The sequence below is a fragment of the Corylus avellana genome, chromosome ca1 (genome assembly GCF_901000735.1).
Source record: "Corylus avellana chromosome ca1, CavTom2PMs-1.0".
In the NCBI taxonomy this organism is placed as follows: domain Eukaryota; kingdom Viridiplantae; phylum Streptophyta; class Magnoliopsida; order Fagales; family Betulaceae; genus Corylus; species Corylus avellana.
The window spans coordinates 44,665,343-44,672,119 of NC_081541.1; positions in this window are offsets into that span (position 1 = coordinate 44,665,343).

A 6,777-nucleotide genomic window follows, 5' to 3' on the forward strand; every position below is an offset into this window, starting at 1 on the left:
TGCTGGTATGCCTCAAAACGGAGAAGAAAGTAGGAAAACTTTGTCCCTTCTTATAGGAGTCTCGCCGCCTTACAAACCCAGATTCCGAAGCCTATTCAGAGCGGGTCTAACAGATAGGTTGAGATTTGCTGGTTTGGCTCAAAACGGAGAAGAAATATTAATTAAAAATAATTTCCATAAAAAAAAAAAAAAACCCCTAATGGTAAATAAGTAATTTAAAAAATTGCCTGAATTTAATAAGGCTATCAATTAATCAATCATAATAAAACAATTTTCATTAAAAAAAAATATATTCAACGAGTAATGATCTAGGTTACGCGGCGTGCGTGAACAGTAACACGCGCCGCTGACGTGGCACATGCCACGTCGTAACCTCTGGTTTAAAAAAAAAAAAAAAAAAATCAAATTCAAGGGGCTGCTTCCAATTTTGATCAAAAGTAAACAATTATGATGGAATGTACATGACGCACCACATTTCTATTGAATCATGTATCATATTTAGAAGTGTTTCATGCTTCAGTAAGCATTAACAATACACAAACGTTCAAAATTTTCTACCATCTTTTTTGTTTTTGTTTGTGTATTCTTTAATGATTTTGAGCATCCAAAGCAAGCTACAATGATTATAACCCAGATTTACAAATAGCACAAAATCATTGTCTATTTCCCAGCCTAGGAAAAAATGGTTAAATTTGCATTACTCTCTCAATGTATGTTCATTAACAATTTCTCAGTATGGGATAAAAATGGGCACATAGGCTTGCTCCCTCACTCACTCCTACCCCACGATTAGGCATTAATCTAAAACACTTTGGAAACACCTAATATGATTGCTCCATGATTGTAAAGATGATGTCACTGAAAGTTAGACCAATCATTGATCTTCGCATGCAATATCTAAGCATATATTTGAACTAAGGTAATATAAAAAATAAAAAAGGAAGAAAAAGAAAAAGAAAAAAGAAAAAATCTTCCTTTTTCTTTTCTTTCTTTTTTTTTTTTTTCTTTCAAATTATCTTTTTTTGATAAATAAGTTGAATTGCAAAATTCGGTCATTGGTGAATGCCCTCACCTAACAGTTAACGAAAAAAATCAGTTTGTTTTTTTGACCCAAATAAACCATCCAAACCACCGCAATACCGCTAAAACCATGAAGTGAATCATCTCTAACTGTTATACCTTGGACAAAATTCCAGGATTTGTAGCCCCTCCAATGTAGTTCAAAAGCAAAACCCTTCCAACTGGTGCTCGATTGGGGAAAAGTGATGAGCTATATATAGTTCTTGCAACACCAAAGAAAATCCACATGCTGAATTTAGCAGGAAATTTTCAAAGCATCCTTAACAGAATATTAGTCCTTACAATTTTCCTTCAATTTCTCAGCAACCAAACAAGAAATGCAATAAAGACCAGTCACCATGAGACATCAATTTGTAATAACCCAACCCAAGCATCTCTACAAAACCTCGTATCTTCAACAACCCATAAGCCCATTACGAAATGAGCTTAGACCATTGCAAGTCCTCCCTTGACCATCCGAACTACTTAAAATTTGTAATAAATAAGTAGAGAGTACAAGGTATCTAAACATTGAGACAGTGCTAAAGCATCGGACCCAAAAACTTAAGCTAGTAGGTAAATGTGCCCAATTAGCATCCAAACCCACAACTAATCCCACACCAACCGGTGTAGAACTCTCTAAACATTCTCCATGTGATTCTTGGAAAGGATGACAAAAAGAAACCAAATATGCTAGAACTGATAATAGAGTGACCTTTTGCAATTTCTCTTTTTTGAAGCAATTATAAACAAGCTTGATTCAAAGCACAAAAACAAGAAAAACAAGCCCAAAAACACAAAATCAGCATTAACAATATTACACCAGAAAATTCTACATGTATGCACAAAACCTACAGCAAGTTGAATAATGCACCAATAATCTTAAATAAATTAAATTAAATTAAAAATTACAACAAGTTGAATAGCCCCTGAAGAGAAATATAAGAGAAAACTAAAGGAATTGAGAGTGAAAGTGCTTAAAAATTTGTTTGAAATCTCAGCACCCAGAAATAATCTCCACTCAAATCAGCATTTCAATTCCTAAAGACCCAAAAAGATGATAATATTACTTCACGCTCACCATTTCTCTTCCCCCATTTTCCAGAACAAGCTCAAAGAGAGAGGACGAGAAATCAAACTCACCAAAACAAGCGCAACAAGAGAAAATCGGAGAAATTAAATAAGTATTATCCACATTAAAAGAAAAAAGGCAAAGCAATAGACTGGTCACCAGCTTATAGTCAAAACACCATAGACAACCAACAAAACTACAAGAAAAGCTCAACAATCAAAGAAACTTCACAAAGTTAAACAACAAGCGGAGTTCCAAAAGAAATCATCACTAACCTTATGCAAAACAACGTCGAAAGGACCTTGATCGGACAGAGGCCTCTTTAAATCAATGGGTACAAAAAATATCCCCTTATTCCTGCAGCACAAATAACATTTTATTGGTCAGAAAACAGTCGTGAACTTCAGTCATCAAATGGATAAAGGCTCCCTTCCTCCAAAACATACCCAACAAAGAAATTTAAATATTGTAGCTTCTACCTAGCTAAAAGAGATCACACATAATTAAGCAAATGGGACAAACCATTTCAGATCAGATAGCCATCAAAGTGTTTCCACTAACAAAAATGCCGGTGACGGTGGGGAGAGGAGAGGAGAGGACGCACGGTGGAGAAAAGGGGTTGGGGAGGAAAAATGGAGAAAGGAAAGGGCTCGGTCGACGGTGGGGGAGAGCAGATCACGGCGCCGGTTTCAGTGGGATACCGGAGCCGGCGCCGACGCCGGTGGAGAGAGAAATTGGGTGGAGGGAGAATGGGGTGGAGGGAAAATGGGTTTGGGGGGAAATTTTTTGGGTGGGGGGAAATGCCTGGACGAACGTTCGTGTTTTGTTTTGATATATATATATATATTTTTTTTAAACCAGAGGTTATGACGTGGCATGTGCCACGTCAGCGGCGTGCGTTACTATTCACGCACGCCGCGTAACCTATATCATTACTCATATTCAACACCTAATTGCCGTTTCCATAAAAAATAAAATTAAATACCGCTTAAATTAAGGCCCCTACTTAGTATAAAAAAGGCAATAAAAAAAGTGATATTAATAAATAAGAGAATCAAATAACGAGTAAAATGACAAACATAACCATAAAATATTACTAACTAGAATCTCAATGGATAGTTTAATCGGTTGGAAACCACGCCTTATGAAGCGGAGGTCACTAGTTCGAATTTTCTCCCCTCTCTTGTGTGGACATGTCAAAAAAAAAAAAAAAAAAAAAAAAAACCTAACTAGAGACCATCAGTGAAAAGAAAATAAATAAATGACAGAAGATGGAAGGTTTATAAAATATTTTATTCAATTACAAACTCATTTATTTATAAATTTCAATTTTTCTCTTTAAATCACTATTTAAGCCTTATTCAGATTTGAATTCTTTTCTTCTTCCCCCTAATTTCCTTATTTGACATTAGTTACCAAAAACTCAATCAATCACTTTCATTATTATTTGGGTAAAGTCCACATACCCCCTTCAAACTATCACCCAATTAACAATGTTCTCCTCAAACTTTCAATTGTGACAATATCCTCCAAGGCTTAAAAAAAGATAAAAATGCCCTTATAGATTTCTCAACAAGACATAAATAGCCCTATAAATTTGAAAAAAAAAAATAAAAAATAAAAATAGTTTTTAATTTTTTTTTTTTAAAAAAAAACGAAAAATTTTAATTTAAAAAAAAAATGATTTTTTTAACGAAAATTTTTTATTTTTTTAACGGAGATTTTTTATTTAAAAACCAATTTTTTTAATTTTTTTTTTGATAAAACGCTTTTTTTTTTTAAAGGAAAATTTTTATTTAAAAACAATTATAAAACGAAAATTAAAAAAGAAAACCGAAAATTTTCAATTTTTATAAAAAAATCGATTTTTTTTTTTATTTTCTTATAAAATGGATTTAAAAAATAAATAAATTTGGCCAACCCTTGGATTTTTTTAAATTTATTTTTTTGTTACTTTTAGGTTTTTATAGAAGTTTTCGTATTTTTTTGTTTTTATTTTACTAAGGGCAATTTCGTCATTCGGGAAACATCGACAATTTTTGGTAGTTTGGATGGAGACATTGCCACAATTGAAAGTTTTGGGGGACATTGTCAATTGGGTGGTAGTTTGAGCCTTTGAGGAGGGTATATAGACTTTTCTCTTATTATTTTTATTTGATTTTTCAACATATTTAACAACGAATCTTTAACTAATTTGCCTTTCTTTGTGAGGTTTTTTTTTTTTTTTTTGAGAAATTCTTTGTGAGGTTGATTGGTTTAAAGTATTAATAGATAATTTGATTATCAAGATTAAAGTGAATTCGAAATAATTCCTTTGACAATAAAACCATCAGGTTTTATTGTTCTATTTTTATAATTTCTTTTATTCTAGTCAGAATATATATATATATATATATATATATATATCATCATTTAATTTGTTAATATTTTTAATCAAACATGCCTACTAGAAAATATACATTTGGATATGAAAACTAAAAAATAAAAATAAATAAGGGAGAAAAACAGAAAAGCTAATTGAATCTCAAAGAGAGGAGCTCTAAATAAGTTTGTTATTAGCAATAAAAACTTAATCAATAATTTTGTATCCCAAAAAGCGATCGAGAAGAATGATTTTTAAAGCAATCTCTCTTGGACAACTCTCATATCAGTGTTAATCCTCCCATCTTGTTCCTTTCCTTTTTCTTATTTTTGTTCTTTTGGTCATCAATTAACTTGTTCAGCCCATGATATATATCTTTCAAATATTTGATGAAATGGCTTTCGCTGATCATCTAAAGATTCATTGTAATTTGCTAGTTTGGTAGGATTCTCATCTGGTTTTGCTATACGGCTGGTTGGGTGATGAGGATCATGGCCAATCCCAAAAACTCCGCTTGTAGCTCATCAACTTGCTGTAATTTTTCTCTTCATGCTAATGATGATTTGCAACATTCTGCTGTAGCTGTAAGATCATTATGCTGGCTATTTTTAGGGTTCTAACTGTTGTTACAGCAAACAATATTTAACTCTTCCATGATCATGGCCATATCTAAAGTATGAAAGTCAACGCATAAGTTAAATATTGCCTTCTAACTAAAGAAAAGTTATGATACTAAATATTCTTGTATCTTCTCTAATTTTATCACTTATATATTAGATCTATGAAATCTAATTTTGATGATGAAATGTGAACAATCATGAATCAAACCTCTCTCTAGCTCTTCGAGTAAGATCATCAGCTATTAAAATACATGTATATAGCCACTTAGTCCCATCGATCAACAAAAGGTAGCATGCATGGTTGACCTTTGTTTCTACTTGCAAAGATTTGAACAAAAAATCGAATTATGAAACACAAAAACAATGAGAAACTCAAGAATAATCATACACCAACTAGGCCTTTCTACTTCATATCACATCATATATATATCATGCTTGTTGGAAGGATAACAACTTAAAGAGATAAGAGATAACTATTGCTATGGCTAATCTCAGTTAGTTGATATATGGATGTGTTTGTTGAGATTTTGCAAGGAAGTAGGAGTTGGCTTTGTTTACAAGTCCAGCTGTAGAGATTCAATTTGCAGCAACATATTTGTGTTATCTTCATGATATTTGAAAATAAAAAGATAACTTAATTAAAATTGGTTGGCAATTACCCTGCACTTTAAAGAGTTGGCTTAAATACTAAATTCTCGATTTTAAAGAGTTGGCTTAAGTGATAAAAGCTTTTTCCTTGGACTTGGTAGTTGGTAGCATCCCCATTATTATTAGGTTTAAAGTTCGAATCCCTTAAGTGCAAATAATTCATTGGGGCCACATGCACGTCGAAGCCAAGTCTTACACGATATGTGTTGGGGGCACCTTGTACCAGTCCAGAGTTTGCCCTTAAAGAATGGCTATACGAAAAGGCCATGCCCGGAGGGATTTCCAGTGTCCTTCTAGTCCTAAGTAGATATTATTTTTTAAAAACAAGAGAAAAATAAGTGTTATTTATTTATTTTTTTTAATTTTTAATTTTTTTTTTTAAAATAATATCTACTTAGGACTAAAAAGACACTAGAAGGGATCCATAGAATAAAGCCTTAAAAGACTATATTTTTCTTTTTATGCAATTGATAATTTCCTATTTAAGGAGACGTCGAAAATACAAAATAATAAGAAAGATCAAATAAAATCAAATCTGTATTTATAATTGATAATTAATGAAGATCTCAAATATTCCACTTCAACTCAATCCTTCCCCGCCTCATCGAGTTCGAACCCGTTTAGGGAAAAGCTTGTAAAGGAAAAACCGGTACTGGTGGGCTGTTCCGATGAGTTGAAACAAGTTCCTTCTCTGTGTGGGTAAAAAGATTGTACAAAATCAGCTGCCCCTTCGCATTCTGTATAATCAACTCTCTGTTTTTCCACAAACCCAATGGCCTTCCCGGATTTTCTATTGAGAGCCGAAGATTTATGAGTTTAGTCCACGACTCCTTCACACCAAATTCAAACAAAACCCATATCACCAATCCACAGCTGCTTCTGCTTCTTCTCATCATCTCAAACGGGAAACCCATAATGGTGAGGGACCCATTTAGCACCGTGAAATCAAAGCAGGAGTAATATGTGGAATCTGCACCGTCCGGGAGTGGAGTTGTTCGGAACAACTCGTGGTTGAA